This window comes from Coregonus lavaretus, assembly GCF_964263955.1.
Source record: "Coregonus lavaretus genome assembly, chromosome: 17".
In the NCBI taxonomy this organism is placed as follows: Eukaryota; Metazoa; Chordata; class Actinopteri; order Salmoniformes; family Salmonidae; genus Coregonus; species Coregonus lavaretus.
In genome coordinates this window covers 47,935,600-47,960,450 of record NC_140004.1, presented here as the reverse complement: position 1 = coordinate 47,960,450, position 24,851 = coordinate 47,935,600, and the positions used below count along the sequence as shown (strand labels likewise).

The following is a 24,851-nucleotide window of genomic DNA, read 5'->3' as shown; positions in this document are numbered from 1 at the left end:
TGGCGCAGCGATCTAAAGCACTGTATCGCAGTGCTAGAGGCGTCACTACATACCCGGGATCGATCCCAGGCTGTATCACAACCAGCCGTGATTGGGAGTCCCAAAGGGTGACGCACAATTGTCCCAGCGTCGTCTGGGTTAGGGGAGGGTTTGGCCGGGGGTTTACTTGGCTCATTGCGCTCTAGCGACTCCTTGTGGAGGGCCGGGCGCCTGCAGGCTGACCTCGGCCGTCAGGTGAACAGTGTTCACTCCATCACATTGGTACGGCTGGCTTCCGGCCGGGTGTTAAGAAGCGCGGTTTGGCGGGTCATGTTTCGGAGGACGCATGACTCGACCTTCGCCTGCCGAGCCCGTTGGGGAGTTGCAGCGATGAGACAAGATTGAAATTGGGGAGAAAAAGTAAAATATATATTTTTTATAAATAATTAAAAACAAAAGATTTCCCTTCACTGGAAGTAAAGGGCCGAGCCATGAAAAACAGCCCCAGACCATTATTCTTCCTCCACCAAACTTTACAGTTGTCACTATATGCCTTGGGGCAGGTAGCGTTCTCCTGGCATCCGCTAAACCCAGATTCTTCTGTCAGACTGCCAGATGGTGAAGCGTGACTCATCACTCCAGAGAACCCGTTTCCACTGCTCCAGAGTCCAATGGCGGCAAGCCAACGCTGGGCATTGCACATGGTGATCTTAGGCTTGTGTGCGGCTGCTCGGCCACGGAAACCCTAATGAAGCTCCCAGCGAACTATTCTTGTGCTGACGTTGCTTCCAGAGATGGCTTGGAACTCAGTAGTGAGTGTTGCAAATGAGGACAGACTTTTTGTTGTGTGTTGCACTTCAGCGCTCGGCGGTCCCGTTCTGTGAGCTTGTGTGGCCTACCACTTCGCGGCTGAGGCATTGTTGCTCCTAGACGTTTCCACTTCACAATAACAGCACTTACAGTTGACCGGGGCAGCTCTAGCAGGGCAGACATTTGACGAACTGATTTGTTGGAAAGATGGCATCCCTATGACGGTGCCACGTTGAAAGTCACTGAGCTCTTCAATAAGGCCATTCTACTGCCGATGTTTGTCTATGGAGATTGCATGGCTGCGTGCTCGATTTTATACACCTGTCAGCAACGGTTGAGGCTGAAATAGCCGAATCCACAAATTTGAAAGAGTGTCCACATATTTTGTATATATAGTGTATTTCCACAATAAATCACCCCAACTCCCTTGTACCCCAGTACACTGACTTGGTCCTCTGCAGCTCAGCTGGTAGAGCACGGCGCTTGTAACGCCAAGGTAGTGGGTTCGATCCCCGGGACCACCCATACACAAAAATGTATGCACGCATGACTGTAAGTCGCTTTGGATAAAAGCGTCTGCTAAATGGCATATTATTATTATTATTATTATTATTATTATTACCAGTACTCCTTGTACATAGACTGTATATAGCCCCGTTATTGTTGTTGTGATACTATTTTCTTCTTATCTATTTGTTAACTTTCTTACTTTTTAACTGCATTGTTGGGAAAGGTCTCGTAAGCATTTCACTGTAAAGTCTACACTTGTTGTATTCGGCGAATGTGACAAATAAAATACAACGTTTGATTTGATTGAGAGAAAGCTTATTTTCCAATGCTCCTGTGAAACGAGGCGTCATGCATTTATGAAAGCACTTGTTTCCAAAGCTCAAATTATATTTCACTCTTTTTTACAGTTCTACTAGATGATGTTTATTGTAATTTGAACTATCGTGGGGTCGTGACTCATGTGTGATATATGTGGCTTCTGTTTCCTGCTATAGACAGTTGGCTGCCTAGTGATTGATAACAACTCTGTTTCCTACTATAGACAGTTGGCTGCCTAGTGATTGATAACAACTCTGTTTCCTACTATAGACAGTTGGCTGCCTGGTGATTGATAACAACTCTGTTTCCTACTATAGACAGTTGGCTGCCTGGTGATTGATAACAACTCTGTTTCCTACTATAGACAGTTGGCTGCCTAGTGATTGATAACAACTCTGTTTCCTACTATAGACAGTTGGCTGCCTGGTGATTGATAACAACTCTGTTTCCTACTATAGACAGTTGGCTGCCTAGTGATTAATAACAACTCTGTTTCCTACTATAGACAGTTGGCTGCCTGGTGATTGATAACAACTCTGTTTCCTACTATAGACAGTTGGCTGCCTGGTGATTGATAACAACTCTGTTTCCTACTATAGACAGTTGGCTGCCTAGTGATTGATAACAACTCTGTTTCCTACTATAGACAGTTGGCTGCCTGGTGATTGATAACAACTCTGTTTCCTGCTATAGACAGTTGGCTGCCTAGTGATTAATAACAACTCTGTTTCCTACTATAGACAGTTGGCTGCCTGGTGATTGATAACAACTCTGTTTCCTACTCTGTCTCCAAGTGCTACGGAATAAGGTCAACTGAAATGCACCAACTGCTCCTGATACACATGACTTTACTCTACTCTATCAATCCATTCCAAATCGTAATTCTATACATGACACGGGGGCGGGACATGTTGATCTCGCCTAGGGCGGGAGCAGAACTGCGCCTGACGAACACAATCATTTACTTCTAATTTAAGTGAGCCGTTGCTTTGGGAAGTCAAAACTGTCCTACTCCATGGAGCGGCTTGATGCACATCAGCCTCATTACTTTGTCCTCAAGAAGGAGCGATCTGGAGGCCGTCTTTACTCTGTTTTGGAGAAAGAATCAACACAATCTTCGACCAAGTCCCTTATGAGGACCTCATGTCTTCTGTGTGAGTCAAAATAGAAACACCCCCAACACTAATGTCCAGAAGCTTGAAGTTGGAGCACATGGACTGGTATTTCCATCAATTATTTTGCTATGGATTTCTGGACAATTTGGCAACAATTGTATTTATTGGCTTTAAAAAAGAATAAATAGGTATTTACCAGCCAATGGAAACCCTGGTGCTAATGTATCACCACGCAGGCTAAATGTTCTACTGTGATTGGTCAACAACAACGGCACCGCTTGCAGAACCCTATTCTCTCCGCCTCCGCCGAGCGGCTTCCATGGGCACCGCCGGACCACTCCTCCTGGACAGAATTTCGCCACCCGCCTAGGCTTCATTGAACATTTAAATGGGCCACCCCGTCCGCCTCGCGCTGTCTGTCAGCACCTTAAGAGTGAAAGATAGGGGATCTTAATCTGGGCTCCCTGAAGAATATGATGCATGTAACTACACTAGGCTGCTAGTTGGGTCAGGTTGAATAGCTACCAATGCCAAAACATGTTTGGTAGTGGAGTTTGACGGTTTGAGAGGTGGATGGTACAGGTCAAAGGTCGTACCCTCCACGGCAATGCGTTTCTTGGGCCAGTCCTTGGCGTCCCGTGATAAGACGAGGCTGGTACGCACGCTGATGACACACTCCGCCATGTTGAACTCCAGCGAATAAAAACGCAGCATCTCCACCCACAGAAGACCCACCGCTGGAGGAGAGACAGGTCTCTGGAACACCAGAGGAGCCTGGAGAGAGAGAGAGAGTGAGATACGAACACGCACAAACACACAGGCAAACACACACTCATAACACAAACACACAGGCAAAAACACACTCATAGCACAAACACACAGGCAAACACACACTCATAGCACAAACACACAGGCAAACACACACTCATAACACAAACACACAGGCAAACACACACTCATAGCACAAACACAATCAGTGTGTACACTGACAATATTATGTTATTTTCAACAAGGTCTATAGGTGAGCACCAGGGTTACCTTGCCCACACACAGCCCCCGCCCTCCCCCTCCCACAGGGTGTAGTTACCTCCCCCACAGGGTGTAGTTACCTCCCCCTCCCCCACAGGGTGTAGTTACCTCCCCCTCCCACAGGGTGTAGTTACCTCCCCCTCCCACAGGGTGTAGTTACCTCCCCCTCCCACAGGGTGTAGTTACCTCCCCCTCCCACAGGGTGTAGTTACCTCCCCCTCCCACAGGGTGTAGTTACCTCCCCCTCCCACAGGGTGTAGTTACCTCCCCCTCCCACAGGGTGTAGTTACCTCCCCCACAGGGTGTAGTTACCTCCCCCACAGGGTGTAGTTACCTCCCCCACAGGGTGTAGTTACCTCCCCCACAGGGTGTAGTTACCTCCCCCACAGGGTGTAGTTACCTCCCCCACAGGGTGTAGTTACCTCCCCCACCCCCACAGGGTGTAGTTACCTCCCCCACAGGGTGTAGTTACCTCCCCCTCCCCCACAGGGTGTAGTTACCTCCCACACCCCCACAGGGTGTAGTTACCTCCCACACCCCCACAGGGTGTAGTTACCTCCCCCACAGGGTGTAGTTACCTCCCCCACAGGGTGTAGTTACCTCCCCCACAGGGTGTAGTTACCTCCCCCTCCCCCACAGGGTGTAGTTACCTCCCCCACCCCCACAGGGTGTAGTTACCTCCCCCACAGGGTGTAGTTACCTCCCCCACAGGGTGTAGTTACCTCCCCCACAGGGTGTAGTTACCTCCCCCACAGGGTGTAGTTACCTCCCCCACAGGGTGTAGTTACCTCCCCCACCGGGTGTAGTTACCTCCCCCACAGGGTGTAGTTACCCCGCCCCCCCTCCCCCACCGGGTGTAGTTACCTCCCCCACCCCCACAGGGTGTAGTTACCTCCCCCACCCCCACAGGGTGTAGTTACCTCCCCCACAGGGTGTAGTTACCTCCCCCACCGGGTGTAGTTACCTCCCCCACCGGGTGTAGTTACCTCCCCCACCGGGTGTAGTTACCCCCCCCACAGGGTGTAGTTACCTCCCCCCACAGGGTGTAGTTACCTCCCCCACAGGGTGTAGTTACCTCCCCCACCCCCACGGGGTGTAGTTACCTCCCCCACCCCCACGGGGTGTAGTTACCTCCCCCACCCCCACGGGGTGTAGTTACCTCCCCCACCCCCACGGGGTGTAGTTACCTCCCCCTCCCCCACGGGGTGTAGTTACCCCCCCCACAGGGTGTAGTTTCCTCCCCCACCCCCACAGGGTGTAGTTTCCTCCCCCACCCCCACAGGGTGTAGTTTCCTCCCCCACAGGGTGTAGTTTCCTCCCCCACAGGGTGTAGTTTCCTCCCCCACAGGGTGTAGTTTCCTCCCCCACAGGGTGTAGTTTCCTCCCCCACAGGGTGTAGTTTCCTCCCCCACAGGGTGTAGTTTCCTCCCCCACAGGGTGTAGTTTCCTCCCCCACAGGGTGTAGTTTCCTCCCCCACAGGGTGTAGTTTCCTCCCCCACAGGGTGTAGTTTCCTCCCCCACAGGGTGTAGTTTCCTCCCCCACAGGGTGTAGTTACCTCCCCCACAGGGTGTAGTTACCTCCCCCACGCCCACAGGGTGTAATTACCCCCCCCCCCCACAGGGTGTAGTTACCTCCCCCACAGGGTGTAGTTACCTCCCCCACAGGGTGTAGTTACCTCCCCTCCCCACAGGGTGTAGTTACCTCCCCCTCCCCACAGGGTGTAGTTACCTCCCCCACCCCACAGGGTGTAGTTACCTCCCCCACAGGGTGTAGTTACCTCCCCCTCCCCACAGGGTGTAGTTACCTCCCCCACCCCCACAGGGTGTAGTTACCTCCCCCTCCCCCACAGGGTGTAGTTACCTCCCCCACAGGGTGTAGTTACCTCCCCCACAGGGTGTAGTTACCTCCCCCACAGGGTGTAGTTACCTCCCCCACAGGGTGTAGTTACCTCCCCCACAGGGTGTAGTTACCTCCCCCACAGGGTGTAGTTTCCTCCCCCACAGGGTGTAGTTTCCTCCCCCACAGGGTGTAGTTTCCTCCCCCACCCCCACAGGGTGTAGTTACCTCCCCCACCCCCACAGGGTGTAGTTACCTCCCCCACCCCCACAGGGTGTAGTTACCTCCCCCACCCCCACAGGGTGTAGTTACCTCCCCCACCCCCACAGGGTGTAGTTACCCCCCAACCCCCACAGGGTGTAGTTACCTCCCCCACAGGGTGTAGTTACCTCCCCCACAGGGTGTAGTTACCTCCCCCACCCCCACAGGGTGTAGTTACCTCCCCCTCCCCCACAGGGTGTAGTTACCTCCCCCTCCCCCTCAGGGTGTAGTTACCTCCCCCACAGGGTGTAGTTACCTCCCCCACAGGGTGTAGTTACCTCCCCCACAGGGTGTAGTTACCTCCCCCACAGGGTGTAGTTACCTCCCCCACAGGGTGTAGTTACCTCCCCCACAGGGTGTAGTTACCTCCCCCACCCCCACAGGGTGTAGTTTCCTCCCCCACCCCCACAGGGTGTAGTTACCTCCCCCACCCCCACAGGGTGTAGTTACCTCCCCCTCCCCCTCAGGGTGTAGTTACCTCCCCCACAGGGTGTAGTTACCTCCCCCACTGGGTGTAGTTTCCTCCCCCACCCCCACAGGGTGTAGTTACCTCCCCCACAGGGTGTAGTTACCTCTCCCTCCCCACAGGGTGTAGTTACCTCCCCCACAGGGTGTAGTTACCTCCCCCACCCCCACAGGGTGTAGTTACCTCCCCCACAGGGTGTAGTTACCTCCCCCACCCCCACAGGGTGTAGTTACCTCCCCCACCCCCACAGGGTGTAGTTTCCTCCCCCACCCCCACAGGGTGTAGTTACCTCCCCCTCCCCCACAGGGTGTAGTTACCTCCCCCACCCCCACAGGGTGTAGTTACCTTGCCCTCCCTGTAGATGGTTTCTGGGGTTGAGGATGAGGAGGAGTCCTTAGAGACAGGGTAGTAACCCCAGTGGACAAAGCCATCCTCAACGTAGGTCAGAGTGAAGTCATACAGCCGGCTAATGGAGAACTCCTTTATCTGAGAGGGAGGAGAGAGGCGTTATGGTCAGCCTGAAGTCATACAGCCGGCTAATGGAGAACTCCTTTATCTGAGAGGGAGGAGAGAGGCGTTATGGTCAGCCTGAAGTCATACAGCCGGCTAATGGAGAACTCCTTTATCTGAGAGGGAGGAGAGAGGCGTTATGGTCAGAGTGAAGTCATACAGCCGGCTAATGGAGAACTCCTTTATCTGAGAGGGAGGAGAGAGGTGTTATGGTCAGCCTGAAGTCATACAGCCGGCTAATGGAGAACTCCTTTATCTGAGAGGGAGGAGAGAGGTGTTATGGTCAGCCTGAAGTCATACAGCCGGCTAATGGAGAACTCCTTTATCTGAGAGGGAGGAGAGAGGTGTTATGGTCAGCCTGAAGTCATACAGCCGGCTAATGGAGAACTCCTTTATCTGAGAGGGAGGAGAGAGGTGTTATGGTCAGCCTGAAGTCATACAGCCGGCTAATGGAGAACTCCTTTATCTGAGAGGGAGGAGAGAGATGTTATGGTCAGACTGAAGTCATACAGCCGGCTAATGGAGAACTCCTTTATCTGAGAGGGAGGAGAGAGGTGTTATGGTCAGCCTGAAGTCATACAGCCGGCTAATGGAGAACTCCTTTATCTGAGAGGGAGGAGAGAGGTGTTATGGTCAGCCTGAAGTCATACAGCCGGCTAATGGAGAACTCCTTTATCTGAGAGGGAGGAGAGAGGTGTTATGGTCAGCCTGAAGTCATACAGCCGGCTAATGGAGAACTCCTTTATCTGAGAGGGAGGAGAGAGGTGTTATGGTCAGACTGAAGTCATACAGCCGGCTAATGGAGAACTCCTTTATCTGAGAGGGAGGAGAGAGGTGTTATGGTCAGCCTGAAGTCATACAGCCGGCTAATGGAGAACTCCTTTATCTGAGAGGGAGGAGAGAGGTGTTATGGTCAGCCTGAAGTCATACAGCCGGCTAATGGAGAACTCCTTTATCTGAGAGGGAGGAGAGAGGCGTTATGGTCAGCCTGAAGTCATACAGCCGGCTAATGGAGAACTCCTTTATCTGAGAGGGAGGAGAGAGGCGTTATGGTTAGACGTAGTATAGCTAATGGACAGGCAGTTTCCTCTGTTGTGTGTGTATGTATGTATGTGTGTGTGTGTGTGTGTGTGTGTGTGTGTGTGTGTGTGTGTGTGTGTGTGTATGTGTGTGTGTGTGTGTGTGTGTGTGTGTGTGTGTGTGTGTGTGTGTGTGTGTGTGTGTGTGTATGTGTGTGTGTGTGCGTTAGGTATTTTATTAGGATCCTCATTAGCTCTTGTGAAAGCAGCAGCTATCCTTCCTGGGGTCCACACAAAACATTAAACATTACATAATACAGAACAGGGGTGTTCCTTTAGACATATTAGTACAGAACCATTCGGTACGGGGACCTCGGTTCGGTCCGCACTGTGAACCAGAATGAATACATGAAACAAATATTTCCAAGCTAAATCCACTAGGCCTATAGGCTATGCCTACGCTGCCTTGTCTCTGGGGTAAATCTGAGCTGAAAATATATTTCAGGCTGTTCCGTTAACTAGAGCCTATGTGTATGTTGTAATCCATTTTAATCTTAACTGGCGCATTTCAAACTGTCCTTTTTTTTGTGAGGCGCAGCTGGGAACTAGTTCTGTTTAATGGCGAGTGGTGGGGTCGATAAACCAGGAGGATTCTCCATTATAGTTTAAATCTCCAGTTTGGGAACATTTTGGCTTCCCAGTAGATTACAACGGTGACGGACAGAGAGAGTATGTCGCCAGTGCTGAACGAGAAGGGCTCGTTGGTTCAAGGGATAATCCAACCCAAACTACTAATTCCCATTATTAACAGCGTTAAACACTTAAATAACATGAATATGTGAAAACAATATTTTTTTGTGAACAAATGTTCCATTTTGGTTGGTAGAAACGTGAAAATCATTTTTGGAAATCTGTTGCAGCTCAAGTCTACTACAAAACCCACAATACAATATTCTCCATCTCCCTGGGCTGGTTAGCTAGGTAGCTAGCTAGAAAACATAGCTCCACACAATAATACCAAAGACAATATCAGCATGTGAAGTAGCTAGCTAGCTAGCTGTAAAATCGCCTAAACAAACTGCGCTATCAATTCAGTTTCAACATGCAGTTTCTCTGTCACTGAGCTATAAACGGCATCTCTGCCCAGAGCGAGAGCGGCGTTACGTTGCGTTCCCACAGAGAGAATTTTGAGGAGATGGGAAACACCCATTAGAATTGCGTGACGATTAGCTTAGCAACCATGTGACGCAGCATGACAACGTGAATGCGATTGGTCGACAGTCAGTTGGATGGGGCGTTTCTCTATTCATTGCCCAATGGGATTCCTATCTCCTCCTTTCTGTAATATCTGTTTCCTACAGACGCGGCGCATTGCGACATGGTACTTGAAGGAGAAACTGAGGTTAAATAATTTGGTACACTGTTTAGATTGAGCACATCTAAGTGAAATCTACACTTTGTCATGATATAAATGGATGGATGTGTTCTAGACAAGTGTGGCCAAACATCTATTGCCTGATTTTGGCGATCTGGAGTGCAGGTCATTGTTTTAAAAAGAGCTATGAAATTTGATCTCCTTCTGACTAGAATTATGTAGCTATGACACTTTCCTACACAATTCCCTGATTTTCACAGGCGGACCACTTAGAAGTTAAATCATGGGGAACATTTTTGTTTGACCCACTGACAGAAAAAAAGGCTTTCACCCATATTGACAAGAATTTAATGATTTTAATTATCCCTTTAAGGGCTCGTAAGTCAGCATTTCACGGTAAGGCCTACACCCGTTGTATGCATGTGACAAATCAAATTTGATTTAATTTGAATAGCTTATGCAGCTGCCAACACCTAAAATACACTACCGTTTAAAAGGTTGGGGTCACTTAGAAATGTCCTTGTTTTCGAAAGAAAATACATTTTTTTTGTCCGTTAAATAACATCAAATTCATCAGAAATACAGTGTAGACATTGTTAATGTTGTAAATGGCTATTGTAGCTGGAAACGGCTGATTTGTAATGGAATATCTACATAGGCGTACAGAGGCCCATTATCAGCAACCATCAGTCCTGTGTTCCAATGGCACGTTGTGTTTGCTAATCCAAGTTTATCATTTTAAAAGGCTAATTGATCATTAGAAAACCCTTTTGCAATTACGTTAGCACAGCTGAAAACTGTTGTGCTGATTAAAGAAGCAATACAACTGGCCTTCTTGAGACTAGTTGAGTATCTGAAGCATCAGCAATTGTGGGTTCGATTACAGGATCAAAATGGCAAGAAACAAATAACTTTCTTCTGAAACTCGTCAGTCTATTCTTGTTCTGAGAAATGAAGGCTAATCCATGCGAGAAATTGCCAAGAAACTGAAGATCTCGTACAACGCTGTGTACTACTCCCTTCACAGAACAGCGCAAACTGGCTCTAACCAGAATAGAAAGAGGAGTGGGAGGCCCCGGTGCACAACTGAGCAAGAGGACAAATACATTAGTGTCTAGTTTGAGAAACAGATGCCTCACAGGTCCTCAACTGGCAGCTTCATTAACGTCAACAGTGAAGAGGCGACTCCGGGATGCTGACCTTCTAGGCAGAGTTGCAAAGAAAAAGACATATCTCAGACTGGCCAATAAAAAGAAAAGATTAAGATGGGCAAAAGAACACAGTCAGAGGAAGATTGGAAAAAAGTGTTATGGACAGACGAATCGAAGTTTGAGGTGTTCGGATCACAAAGAAGAACATTTGTGAGACGCAGACCAAATGAAAAGATGCTGGAGGAGTACTTGATGCCATCTGTCAAGCATGGTGGAGGCAATGTGATGGTCTGGGGGTGCTTTGGTGGTGGTAAAGTGGGAGATTTGTACAGGGTAAAAGGGATCTTGAAGAAGGAAGGCTATCACTCCATTTTGCAACGCCATGCCATACCCTGTGGACGGCACTTGATTGGAATCAATTTCCTCCTACAACAGGACAATGACCCAAAGCACAGCTCCAAACTATGTAATAACTATTTAGGGAAGAAGCAGTCAGTTGGTATTCTGTCTATAATGGAGTGGCCAGCACAGTCACCGGATCTCAACCCTATTGAGCTGTTGTGGGAGCAGCTTGACCGTATGGTACGTAAAAAGTGCCCATCAAGCCAATCCAACTTGTGGGAGGTGCTTCAGGAAGCATGGGGTGAAATCTCTTCAGATTACCTCAACAAATTGACAACTAGAATGTCAAAGGTCTGCAAGGCTGTAATTGCTGCAAATGGAGGATTCTTTGACGAAAGCAAAGTTTGAAGGACACAATTATTATTTCAATTAAAAATCATTATTCCTAACCTTGTCAATGACTACATTTCCTATTCATTTTGCTATATTTCCTATTCAAACTCATTTCATGTATGTTTTCATGGAAAACAAGGACATTTCTAAGTGACCCCAAACTTTTGAACGGTGGTGTATGTTGACACCTTACGATGACATTAGCCCAGTATACCGGAGTAAGACGGAAGTGAAAATAAACATAGTCTCTGTATTTAAGCAGCCTGCGGCAGCGGATTCTGACCGGGCCAAAGAAATTACAAGAGCGATAGGTAGACTTGTCTTTGGTTTATAGCCTCGGATATGCGCCCATTCTAGGTGGTTGAGAATAGATAGCTGGGGTTTCAGCACCTCGTGAAAGTGCTTGAGCCACGTTACAAACCTCCCTCTTGCACCCGTTTCAGCAAACAGGCTGTCCCCACACTATATAAGCAAACCAAAGCCACAGTTTTCAATGAATTGGCCCAATGCACCGTGTTGCACTTCCTTAACAGTGACCGCCCACATCACATTGCCCTGGAGTGGGAGATGTACCGCGCCACAGAAACGCCTCCTTTATGAGAGTCACAAGTACACACCTGGCATTGAAGGAGGCAGTGTCATGGTGCGTTCGCAACCAAGTGGGAAGTGGGAATTTTCCACATACGACTGGAATAAATCCACTTCACCGCCCCACCAACTGGTAATTACTAGAGGGAAACTAGTCTATCATCCTGAGCACCCACTTCTCCGACATGCTGACCTCTGACCTCACCTACTAAGGAAATGGCCTCTATAACAGCATTTTTCAGCAGTTTAATGTTTCTGAACACTAATTTGTTTACAAGCACGATAGCTGCACTTTCAGTTTATGGTTGATACAGCTTGTTGGCCATTTGCCAATGAGCGTTTCTCAACAAGTTCAAATCACAATGCATCCAACTTTTAATTACGACTTCACAACTGGTAAATTCCCATCTCCCACCTGGTTACAAACGCAGCATCAGTGGAAACTTGAGAGGCCTAACATAACAATCCTGTCACAACAGACAATGCCAGGAACATTGTGAATGATGTTACAACAGACAATGCCAGGAACATTGTGAATGGCATGTAATTTTCCCGCTGTACCGAAACCGAACCGTGACCCCAAAACCGCAATACGTACTCGAGGACCAGAAGTCCCCACAAGAATAGTAAACAAATTAAAATTTGACCAACTGGGGACATTCTGTTAGTCCCCACAAGGCCAAATGCTATTTCTAGGGGGTTTAGGGTTAATGTAGAATTAGTGTTAGAATTAGGGTTAGGAGGTTAAGGAAAATAGGATTTTGAATGGTTATAAATTGTGTCCCCCCCAAGGTTAATTAAACAAGCCTGTGTGTGAGTGTACCTCGTGTCCCAGGTAGGCAGGCAGTACGGGCCGTTTCCTCTGCTGGAGGAAGTAGATGACCATGAGAGCCAGGACGTACGGGGGCAGACCTCCCTCCTCCGCTCGGTCCACGTGACAGATCTAACAGACAGAGAGAGCACACAATGTCAAAACACTGAAAAGTAAAAGCCTTGGTACACAAAAGACATAAGGGACTATTCTGTCTATGGGGCGAATTCTAACTGCCACTCAAGTCCCATTTTAAGTTAGTCTACCATTGATATCAATGCATGATTATGTGAAGATTTGACTTAATTCGCCCCTCAGTGATGAGGTGTTTATACAGGCCAAAATGTCTTAGAAAACCTCGGCACCTCACCTAGAGAAACATTTAGGGCAGGGATGGGCAACTGGTGACGCGGACCACCTTTTGTAGGCCCACAGATCAATTCAAAATCTTCTCTCTGCCTCATGGCAAAATGTGTAGAATTGCAGCAAACTTGCTTTAAAACTGCAACATTTTCTCTCTGCCCCATGGCAAAATGTGTAGAATTGCAGGAAATTACTCTAAAACGTCACATTTTTCTCTGTCAAGAGCCGAGAAAACAAAAGTTGGGGCCCAACAAACTTAGGACCGGCTTTGACTGCATGTGAGGGTACGCAGACCCACGAACCACTGCGGACCCTCATGATAAGTGAAGATTTTTTGTGGCCCCCCACCCCCATCAAAGTTCCCCATGATCTAGGGGAAACACTGCTAGGCTAACTGGTCATCTGGTGATCTGGTGATCTGGTGTGAGGGCCAATAAATAAACTCACCCGAGCCCAGTGTCTGAAGCCCAGGACCAGCGGCAGCAGGAGAGGCTCCCGATTGGCCAGCTCAAACAGGAAGGAGGTGGTCAGGCATGCGTTGTCATTTCCTGCGCTCACCTTACACACCAGACCGCTTGGGGGAGAACAACAACCATCAGACAGGTTCCTCCAGAAAAACTACAGACAGGTTCCTCCAGAAAAACTACAGGTCCCATCAGCCACACTTTCACATCAGTCAAAGGGAGATGTGGTTATTTTCAGAAAGATTAGTGCTAAACAACACAACTATCAGATAGCAGCACATTAGAACGAACATGATGATCCATGGCTGGAATAAGGGATGCGATTAATGAAGCACTGACCTGCCCTTGTCTTTACAGATGACCACAGGTACCCTGGCATGGAAGTCTGCCTCCAGGTTACCATAGAGAACTGGAAACAACCGCCACCAACATGAACAACCTCATCATCAAACATTCCTCTCAGTGTGATCACTCCACTGACGACGATCACCATGCTAACGCTAACGGTATCATTGGTTATTATGGGGTTTCTAGCGTAGCATGTCTGGAGGGGTAAAGGTTAGTCATACTCACGGCTGACTGACAGACTCTTCTGTACCAGCAACAGAACCTCTGGCTGATGCATCTGTGAACATTTAAAAAACCTTAATATATCATAGATTACACAAAGACAACATCTGTGAACACAGGCCCATTTCAGAACCTTAATATATCATAGATTACACAAAGACAACATCTGTGAACACAGGCCCATTTCAGAACCTTAATATATCATAGATTACACAAAGACAATATTACAGAGCTTCAGAAAAACATGATGACCATCACAGACGAAATTGAAAATAAACCAAACGTTCACTATTAGTGTAGGAAGAGGAGCACACACATATCTCATCAGCAAGCAGGGCTACTCACATGAGGTGGGAACTGGATGTCAATATTGACGTCAGAATCCTTGAAACCAAACTTGGTGCAGGACGACCCATAGAGCCGGAGTTTCACCTCTGGGAGAGAGAAAAAAGCCCAATAGAGAACACAAACCAAAAAACTCACCTGAAACCCAGTCATCCATACTGACATTCTCATCTCTCACAACTGTATACATCCCTAGCCCTTCCTGGAAGAAAACATCTAAACTACATGTTCCGGAAACTTCTACAGGACCATGTCAGGACCATGACCCCGTCATTCTCCCTACAAAAACAAACATTTCCAATTCACACATGCGTATTAATACACACTTGTACACTTGTGAAATAGGACAAATATAAGCACCCACCAAATGATTATTATATCTTCTAAACTAAAGGCCATGAGTGTATAGGGCGGCAGGTAGCTTAGTGGTTAAGAGCGTCGCGCCAGTAACCGAAAGGTCGCTGGTTCTAATCCCCGAGCCGACTAGGTGAAAAATCTGTCGATGTGCCCTTGAGCAAGGCACTTAACCCTAATTGCTCATGTAAGTCGCTCTGGATAAGAGCGTCTGCTAAATGACTAGAAATTTAAAACATTTAATAGAATGGCACCAGTTGGCCTATAGGGGGTGCTGTTGTAAGCAGTCTCACTTTAACCCTCATTTCGGTCGCCCTGTTTGACCTACACTTTAAAACTTTGTACACCGAGTGGACAGAATATTAGGAACACCTGCTCTTTCCATGACAGACTGACCAGGTGAATCCAGGTGAAAGCTATGTTCGTTTATTGATGTCACCTGTTAAATCCACTTCAATCAGTGTAGATGAAGGGGAGGAGACAGGTTAAAGAAGGATTTTTAAGCCTTGAGACGATTGAGACATAGATTGTGTATGTTTGCCATTCAGAGGGTGAATGGGCAAGACCAAATATTTAAGTGCCTTTGAACAGGGTATGGTAGTAGGTGCAGGAGCACCTGTTTGTGTCAAGAACTGCAACACTGCTGGGTTTTTCACACTCAACAGCTTCCCGTGTGTATCAAGAATGGTCCACCACCCAAAGGACATCCAGCCAACTTGACGCAACTGTGGGATGTAATGGGCCAGCGTCCCTGTGAAGCGCTTTCAACACCTTGTAGAGTCCATGCCCCGACGAATCGAGGCTGTTCTGAGGGCTAAAGGGAGTGCATCTCAATATTAGGAAGGTGTTCCTAATGTTTTGTACTTTTTATTTTTATTTTACCTTTATTTAACCAGGTAAGCCAGTTGAGAGCAAGTTCTCATTTACAACTGCGACCTGGCCAAGATAAAGCAAAGCAGTGCAATAAAAACAACAGAGTTACATATGGGGTAAAACAAAACATAAAGTCAGTGTACACTCAGTGTATGTAGGTGTCTTTCCTCATGCTAAACAAACCCATTAGGATAGATTTTCCTCCATCTTGGACTTTTTGGAAAACCTTATCTTGGACCATAAGTCCAAATAACCCAAAATTCTGTGTTGGAGAAAAGCTAAGTGATTGGTTAAAAGGTGCATAACTACGGAACAGCAAGAGGAACTGCCCCTCCCTACCCTTCAGGCTATGCTCAAACCCTACACCCTAACCCGAGCAGTCCATTCTGCCACCTCAGGTCTCTTGGCCCTCCAACCCCTACGGAAGGGCAGCTCCCACTCAGCCCAGTCCAAGCTCTTCTCTGTCCTGGCACCCCAATGGGAGGGCAGCTCCCACTCAGCCCAGTCCAAGCTCTTCTCTGTCCTGGCACCCCAATGGGAGGGCAGCTCCCACTCAGCCCAGTCCAAGCTCTTCTCTGTCCTGGCACCCCAATGGGAGGGCAGCTCCCCCTCAGCCCAGTCCAAGCTCTTCTCTGTCCTGGCACCCCAATGGGAGGTCAGCTCCACACTCAGCCCAGTCCAAGCTCTTCTCTGTCCCGGCACCCCAATGGGAGGTCAGCTCCCACTCAGCCCAGTCCAAGCTCTTCTCTGTCCTGGCACCCCAATGGGAGGGCAGCTCCCACTCAGCCCAGTCCAAGCTCTTCCCTGTCCTGGCACCCCAATGGGAGGGCAGCTCCCACTCAGCCCAGTCCAAGCTCTTCTCTGTCCTGGCACCCCAATGGGAGGGCAGCTCCCACTCAGCCCAGTCCAAGCTCTTCTCTGTCCTGGCACCCCAATGGGAGGGCAGCTCCACTCAGCCCAGTCCAAGCTCTTCTCTGTCCTGGCACCCCAATGGGAGGGCAGCTCCCCTCAGCCCAGTCCAAGTTCTTCTCTGTCCTGGCACCCCAATGGGAGGGCAGCTCCCACTCAGCCCAGTCCAAGCTCTTCCCTGTCCTGGCACCCCAATGGGAGGGCAGCTCCCACTCAGCCCAGTCCAAGCTCTTCTCTGTCCTGGCACCCCAATGGGAGGGCAGCTCCCACTCAGCCCAGTCCAAGCTCTTCTCTGTCCTGGCACCCCAATGGGAGGGCAGCTCCCACTCAGCCCAGTCCAAGCTCTTCTCTGTCCTGGCACCCCAATGGGAGGGCAGCTCCCACTCAGCCCAGTCCAAGCTCTTCTCTGTCCCGGCACCCCAATGGTGGAAGCAGTTTCCCTCTGAAGCTAGGACAGCAGAGTCCATCTTCCAAAAACATCTGAAACCCTACCTCTTCAAAGAGTATCTTAAATAATAATCCTCCTCCTCCTCACACGCCACCATGGGCCACTCTGTTCACAACGTTGACATCAGCAAACCGCTCGCCCACACAACGCCATCTGCCCGGTACAGTTGAAACCAGGATTCATCCATGAAGGGCACATTTCTCCAGCGAGCCAGTGGCCATCGAAGGTGAGCATTTGCCCACTGAAGTCGGTTACGACGCCGAACTGCAGTCAGGTCAAGACCCTGGTGAGGACGACGAGCACGCAGATGAGCTTCCCTGAGACGGTTTCTGACAGTTTGTGCAGAAATGCTTCGGTTGTACAAACACACAGTTTCATCAGAGGTCCGGGTGGCTGGTCTCAGACGATCCCGCAGGTGAAGAAGCCGGATGTGGAGGTCCTGGGCTGGCGTGGTTACACGTGGTCTGCGGTTGTGAGGCCGGTTGGATGTACTCACAAATTCCCACGAGCAGTCATGTGTATCATATGACTTCACCTGCCTTGATTAGCTGACTGTCTGTCTGGCTTAGCTGACTGTCTGTCTGGCTTAGCTGACTGTCTGTCTGGCTTAGCTGTACCTCTGTTATACAAACAAAGGGAGCTTGATCTTTACACTGCAGAGAACCGCTCGTCTCTAGACCAAACCATTCAAAAGTAAAGATCCCATAAGGTGCGGAACCACTGGTCTAGTCTACACCTCTAGTCTACTGTCTATTCTCTTACCAGGCAGGACGGCTGTTAGGACTTCTTGCATGTTGGAGACGATCTGTTGTCTGTTCTCTACATCCTGGTCACTCATCCCTCTCTCTCTGACCACGCCCTCCAGGGCCACGCCCACCGCTGCCACCTGCTCTGCCCTGGGGGGCACAATCTCCGTCAGCATCGCCTCCTCACGATGCTCCTACACAGGGCAGACACAGAGCACACACACAGACACTCAGTACAGAGATTCACGTTACACACACAGGTCATATAATATAATACAAAATGTATGTATTGTGTCTTATCATTGTTTTGGATGATAGAAGGCAGAAGTGAATAGTAGTAGGTGTTCTCACCTTGGCTCTCCTCTTGTGCCACTTGTCTTTGACGTGTCTGTGAGCTTCAGAGACAGAGTCCAGTAGTACCTCACACAGAGCGCAGGTGTAGACAGCACTGGGGTTACTGTAGGACCTCTGAGAGAGAGCACTGGGGTTACTGTAGGACCTCTGAGAGAGAGCACTGGGGTTACTGTGGGACCTCAGAGAGAGCACTGGGGTTACTGTGGGACCTCAGAGAGAGCACTGGGGTTACTGTGGGACCTCAGAGAGAGCACTGGGGTTACTGTGGGACCTCAGAGAGAGCACTGGGGTTACTGTGGGACCTCAGAGAGAGCACTGGGGTTACTGTGGGACCTCAGAGAGAGCACTGGGGTTACTGTGGGACCTCAGAGAGAGCACTGGGGTTACTGTGGGACCTCAGAGAGAGCACTGGGGTTACTGTGGGACCTCAGAGAGAGCACTGGGGTTACTGTGGGACCTCAGAGAGAGCACTGGGGTTACTGTGGGACCTCAGAGAGAGCACTGGGGTTACTGTGGGACCTCAGAGAGAGCACTGGGGTTACTGTGGGACCTCAGAGAGAGCACTGGGGTTACTGTGGGACCTCAGAGAGAGCACTGGGGTTACTGTGGGACCTCAGAGAGAGCACTGGGGTTACTGTAGGACCTCTGAGAGAGAGCACTGGGGTTACTGTAGGACCTCAGAGAGAGCACTGGGGTTACTGTGGGACCTCTGAGAGAGAGCACTGGGGTTACTGTGGGACCTCTGAGAGAGCACTGGGGTTACTGTAGGACCTCAGAGAGAGAGCACTGGGGTTACTGTGGGACCTCTGAGAGAGCACTGGGGTTACTGTGGGACCTCAGAGAGAGCACTGGGGTTACTGTGGGACCTCAGAGAGCACTGGGGTTACTGTGGGACCTCAGAGAGAGAGCACTGGGGTTACTGTGGGACCTCAGAGAGAGAGCACTGGGGTTACTGTAGGACCTCAGAGAGAGCACTGGGGTTACTGTGGGACCTCAGAGAGAGAGCACTGGGGTTACTGTGGGACCTCAGAGAGAGCACTGGGGTTACTGTGGGACCTCAGAGAGAGCACTGGGGTTACTGTAGGACCTCAGAGAGAGAGCACTGGGGTTACTGTGGGACCTCAGAGAGAGCACTGGGGTTACTGTAGGACCTCAGAGAGAGAGCACTGGGGTTACTGTGGGACCTCAGAGAGAGAGCACTGGGGTTACTGTGGGACCTCAGAGAGAGCACTGGGGTTACTGTAGGACCTCTGAGAGAGAGCACTGGGGTTACTGTAGGACCTCAGAGAGAGCACTGGGGTTACTGTGGGACCTCAGAGAGAGCACTGGGGTTACTGTAGGACCTCTGAGAGAGAGCACTGGGGTTACTGTGGGACCTCTGAGAGAGCACTGGGGTTACTGTAGGACCTCAGAGAGAGAGCACTGGGGTTACTGTGGGACCTCTGAGAGAGCACTGGGGTTACTGTGGGACCTCAGAGAGAGCACTGGGGTTACTGTGGGACCTCAGAGAGCACTGGGGTTACTGTGGGACCTCAGAGAGAGAGCACTGGGGTTACTGTGGGACCTCAGAGAGAGAGCACTGGGGTTACTGTAGGACCTCAGAGAGAGCACTGGGGTTACTGTGGGACCTCAGAGAGAGAGCACTGGGGTTACTGTGGGACCTCAGAGAGAGCACTGGGGTTACTGTGGGACCTCAGAGAGAGCACTGGGGTTACTGTAGGACCTCAGAGAGAGAGCACTGGGGTTACTGTGGGACCTCAGAGAGAGCACTGGGGTTACTGTAGGACCTCAGAGAGAGCACTGGGGTTACTGTGGGACCTCAGAGAGAGCACTGGGGTTACTGTAGGACCTCTGAGAGAGAGCACTGGGGTTACTGTAGGACCTCAGAGAGAGAGCACTGGGGTTACTGTGGGACCTCAGAGAGAGCGTGGTCAGTGACAGAGTGGCCATAGAGTACACAGTAAGTCAAGACCCTGATTAGTTGAATTAACTGTGCACGTGTGGAGCCAGAACAAAAATGTACAATGCTGAGGATACTGAAGCACTGTTTTCTCTGTATACACAGAGTAGCCAGCCAGAAATAAAAAGTAGGCAGCCAGCGTTTTCCGGCCTGTCGAGTGGGGGGCAATTTCCCCCGCAAGACATTTCAGCTTTTCATTTTTTATTAACTTGTAAACATAATTCCACTGACATTATGGGGTATTGTGTGTAGGCCTAGTGACAAAACATCTCAATTTAATCCATTTTGAAAATTCAAGGGGTGTGAATACTTTCTGAAGGCACTGTATCACTGACCCTGGATCTGCTAGCGACTGGGCTTTCACAGCTAACCTTTTAGGTAAATAATATAATATGTTTCTATTGACATTTTGTTGGCTTTATAATCGTGAGAGAAATTGAACTAGAGAGCAGCTAGCTAGTTATACCTAGGTCCCCCCCCCCCCCTCTTGCTGCAGCTTTACCTCATTTACCTGGTCCTCTGTAGCTCAGCTGGTAGAGCACGGCGCTTCTAACGCCAAGGTAGTGGGTTCGATCCCCGGGACCACCCCATACACAAAAAATTTTTATGCACGCATGACTGTAAGTCGCTTTGGATAAAAGCGTCTGCTAAATGGCATATTATTATTATTATTATTATTATTATTATCTCTCTATAACAGAGAGGCTGTGAAAAGCAGCGCGCTGCAAACATTTTAAAATATTTTGTCACCAGTGGTTGTTTTGTTGTCATGTTTAGTCTTCACTGTTGCTCTTACGGCACTAACCTGGTGAGCCCCAAACAAGGCCTTTGATTGGTTTGACGTGATGCGTCACTGATTTACACTGGGTTCTGACCCCTCTTTAGCCGATTTCTCCATGGAGCTTCCCCAGGCTTCCCGTTTCAGGCATTTTTAAAACAATGCCACGAGCACAATTTTAGGAGTTGAGAAATAAATGTGGTAGCACTGGAAAGCTGGGACCCCCCTCTTTTTAACAAAGGCCATCAAAACTGCGTTCAAGTGTTTTTCCCGTGACTGCAATAAGAATTGTTGTGCATTGACTGCTTGTCAGAATGCATGTTTCTCTCCCTATGGCACTTGCAAAGGAATATTTATCTTGCATAGAATGCACAACAAGCAGTAAATAGGTAAACAATTGTCCGATTTTTCTGTTCATTACTCGTTTTGTTGGTAGAGCAAAAGTACATTTGAGTGTAAACTTAAACGTCTAAAACCAGATATATGACTCGTTTCAGGAAACTAGGTGGATGTCGCACGTCAATACTTCAAAGGAGAGGCATTTGAATGTAAGTATTTTTTAAAGATCAAAATCCCTTCTGGAACATGTGAACTTTCTTTAGCCTTAATAACAAACTTGTATGCCATCTGTAAACACGAATAAAATTGTTAAAATTATGAGCCTAGTATATTTAGCCACAGAAAAAGACAGCAACCTTTTCGCTAGCCATGATTGGCTGAGATGAGTTGGGATTGGTCTGCCACGTAGCATGCTTCTGTCTATAACATGAGCTGCTCAGTACGTGTAGATGATCCTTTCTAACGCAGCTTTTTGAAAGATATCATGAAGAACTGCAAAAGTGCTGCTCTCCCCCTTCTGCAGGACGATCGTGCCATGCTGACTCTCTCAGACTCTGAAAACGAATCAAGACGATGAGGAAATCCCTGATTTAGGTCAAAAGATTTTCATTGAACCAGACATTGTAGCGTTCCGATGACAGTGATGGGGAAGAAATGATGATCAACAGTGTTGTCACGGAAGTAGAAGACCGAGTTTTGAAATCATTGGAATGCCCGGCAGGAAATGCAGAAAATTCTGGCATTTGATTGCAAATATGCGGAGGGAGTCAAAAAAAGAAGGCTGTTGTATAAAACACCTGTCTCCGGATTACATCTTCAAACTAAGGGCAACCATGGCATCCGTGTCAGAGAGGGAGAAGCGTCCATCCATGTATATGGGTAAGATAGTCTAGCTAGCTACATTTTCAGATATTACACGTTCCTAATTTTGTCAGAAAGTATTTTTCATTGCAAGTTAAAGCGTACTGTTCGAGAGCAAGCTAACGCTAGCTAACGTTAAGTGTATGATCTGTGTAGTAATTTTATTTGTATCTCAGAAACCCAATTGCATAGCTAGTTTACATTTACATCATTTAGCAAACACTCTTATCCATTGCGACTTACAAATTGGTGCATTCAACTTATGATAGCCAGGGACAACCACTTTTTCACTTTATACTATTCCAGGTATTCCTTAAAGAGGTAGGGTTTCAAGTGTCTCCGGAAGGTGGTGAGTGACTCCGCTGTCCTGGCGTCGTGGGGGAGCTTGTTCCACCATTGGGGTGCCAGAGCAGCGAATAGCTTTGACTGGGCTGAGCGGGAACTGTGCTTCCGTAGAGGTAGGGGGACCAGCAGGCAAGAGGTGGAAGAACGCAATGCCCTCGTTTGGGTGTAGGGTCTGATCAGAGCCTGAAGGTAAGGAGGTGCCGTTCCCCTCACAGCTCCGTAGGCAAGCACCATGGTCTTGTAGATGTGAGCCTCAACTGGAAGCCAGTGGAGTGTGCGGAGGAGCGGGGTGACGTGAGAGAACTTGGGAAGGTCGAACACCAGACCACTGCGCCACTCGGGAGGCCCACCAAAAGAAGCCTGCAGCATTGAACTCCCCAAATACAGGTGTGCCAAGCTTGTAGCGTCATACCCAAGAAGACTTGAGGCTGTAATTGCTGCCAAAGGTGCTTCAACAAAGCACTGAGTAAAGGGTCTGAATACTTATGTAAATGTGATATCAGTTCTTTTTTTTTTTGCTTTGTCAATGTGGGGTATTGTGTGTAGATTTATGAGGGGAAATAATTATTTAATCCATTTTAGAATAAGGCTGTTACGTAACAAAATGTGGAAAAAGTCAAGGGGTCTGAATACTTTCCGAATGCACTGTATACGGAACAAAAATATAAATGCAACATGCAACAATTTATAAGATTTAAAGAAATGCATTAGGCCCCTATGGATTTCACATGACTGGGCAGGGGTGCAGCCATGGGTGGGCCTGGGAGGGCATAGACCCACCCACTGGGGAGCCAGGTCCAGCCAATCAGAATGAGTTCTTGCCTACAAAAGGGCTTTCTTACAGACAGAAATACTCCACCCCCCCTGCAGGTGAAGAAGCAGGATGTGGAGGTCCTGGCCTGGTGTGGTTACCCATGGTCTGAGATTGTGAGGCCGGTTGGACGTACCGCCAAATTCTCTAAAACAATGTTGGAGGCAGCTTATGGTAGAAAAATGAACATTAAATTAAAAAACACCTGTCAGGTGGATGGATTATTTTGGCAAAGGAGAAATGCTCACTAACAGGGATGCAAACAAATTTGTGCAAGAAATTGAGAAATACGCTTTTTATGCATATGGAAAATGTCAGGGATGTTTTATTTCAGCTCATGAAACATGGGACCAACACGTTACATGTTGCGTTTATATTTTTTGTTCAGTGTAGTTTGTTAGCTTTAGCTACCTGCAGATTCATGCATGGTGGCTAGCTATGACAATGAGTATGGGTTGGGATTATTGCCACGTACAAAACAAATGGAAACTCAGAACTGGGAACTCAAATCTCAGACTTCCAACTTCAGTGCTTTCAAGACAACTGGGAACTCGGTAAAAAACAAGCTCCGACTTGGAAAAATATTTTTGAACGATCATCCAACTCGGAATTTCAACTCGGGAACTTGGGCCTCTTTCTAGAGCCCCGACTTTCCGACCATTTGATCACTGATGTCATGATTTGACCTCGTATTTTTCCAAGTTCCCAGTTGTCTTGAAAGCACCATTAGGTGCATTGTTTAGCTAGCTAGCTACATGTCTAAACAAAAGACTCCACTTCGGCCAGATGATTACATGACCCATCAAGTTAGTCAGGTGTGTCTGTGGGTGATTACAGTCATCTATTGTATTTCATGAACATGTGTACATGTCTAGAGACCCATCCACTTTGCTAGATGTGGCTGGGTGGTTATAGCCTCTCTTTCACACGACCCATCAATTTAGACAAGTGTGTCTGGGTAAGAATGATGTAATAATTATAAAATATTTGTATCTGGATACTTTCTATTTTTTATATTGCTACTATGCAAATATGCAAGTAACCGTTTCACTGTACTGTTTATAACTTCGGTATCCTGTGCATGTGACAAATAAACTTTGATTATATTTGATATAGTGTGTGTTTACCAGAGACTAATGTGAAGAACAACATGACCTGCACGAAAGTCAGATTAGGATATAGGCCAAGGACTAGATAAAGGGTATTTTTACTAATACTTTCACCACTTTTAGTCTTGAAATGTTTGGTTGTTTACTACACTATTCACTCTGTTTAGCACATGGCCACACGTGAATCCTTAAAGAGATGGGTGGGGCTAAGGCTTAAGAGGGTGTGAACGATGCTGAATGGGTGGAGACAAAGAAGAGCTCTCCAGTAGGTACCAAAACATTCAAGGGCCATTTTCTCAAAAGTGGAGTTACAAGTTTATCAACTTTCAAACCAGAATTACTTTCCCATTGTTCCTCAACTGCAGTGTATGATACACCATTTTCTTGCTCTGAGTCTTTCCTTTTATTCAATGTAAAAAACACAATTTTAAATGTTGCTACATAGGACCGAATTGAGTCGATCGGTCACATATAAAGTACGGAGAAAAGATTATGGACCTATATATTGTTCAATAAGATACTTTTTTAGAAATAACAATCACCATAATAAAAGCTAGACAGTCAGGGAGAATCTGAAATTCCAAAAACGATGGATTCAGGAATATTTTTGTCGTTGCATGGGGCCCCCACTTTGAGCCAGGAGAGATCAACATGCATATTATTAATATTAGCTCTCTGTGTACATCCAAGGGCCAGCCGTGCTGCCC

At 48.2% G+C, this 24,851-nt stretch overlaps 1 pseudogene across 1 annotated transcript in view; it reads right to left on the bottom strand.

Annotated features, from left to right (window-relative positions):
* The window catches only part of LOC311144422 (terminal uridylyltransferase 7-like), a 49,990-nt pseudogene that overhangs the window by 17,403 nt on the left and 7,736 nt on the right, over nt 1–24,851 (bottom strand). The window contains exons 5-13 of the transcript in view: nt 17,939–18,055; nt 17,604–17,781; nt 14,258–14,346; nt 13,916–13,967; nt 13,682–13,751; nt 13,326–13,452; nt 12,528–12,647; nt 6,672–6,812; nt 3,329–3,506 (exon numbers count right to left, since the gene is read on the bottom strand). The product of the transcript in view is annotated as a terminal uridylyltransferase 7-like (transcript). The remainder of the gene's footprint in view (nt 1–3,328; nt 3,507–6,671; nt 6,813–12,527; nt 12,648–13,325; nt 13,453–13,681; nt 13,752–13,915; nt 13,968–14,257; nt 14,347–17,603; nt 17,782–17,938; nt 18,056–24,851) is intronic.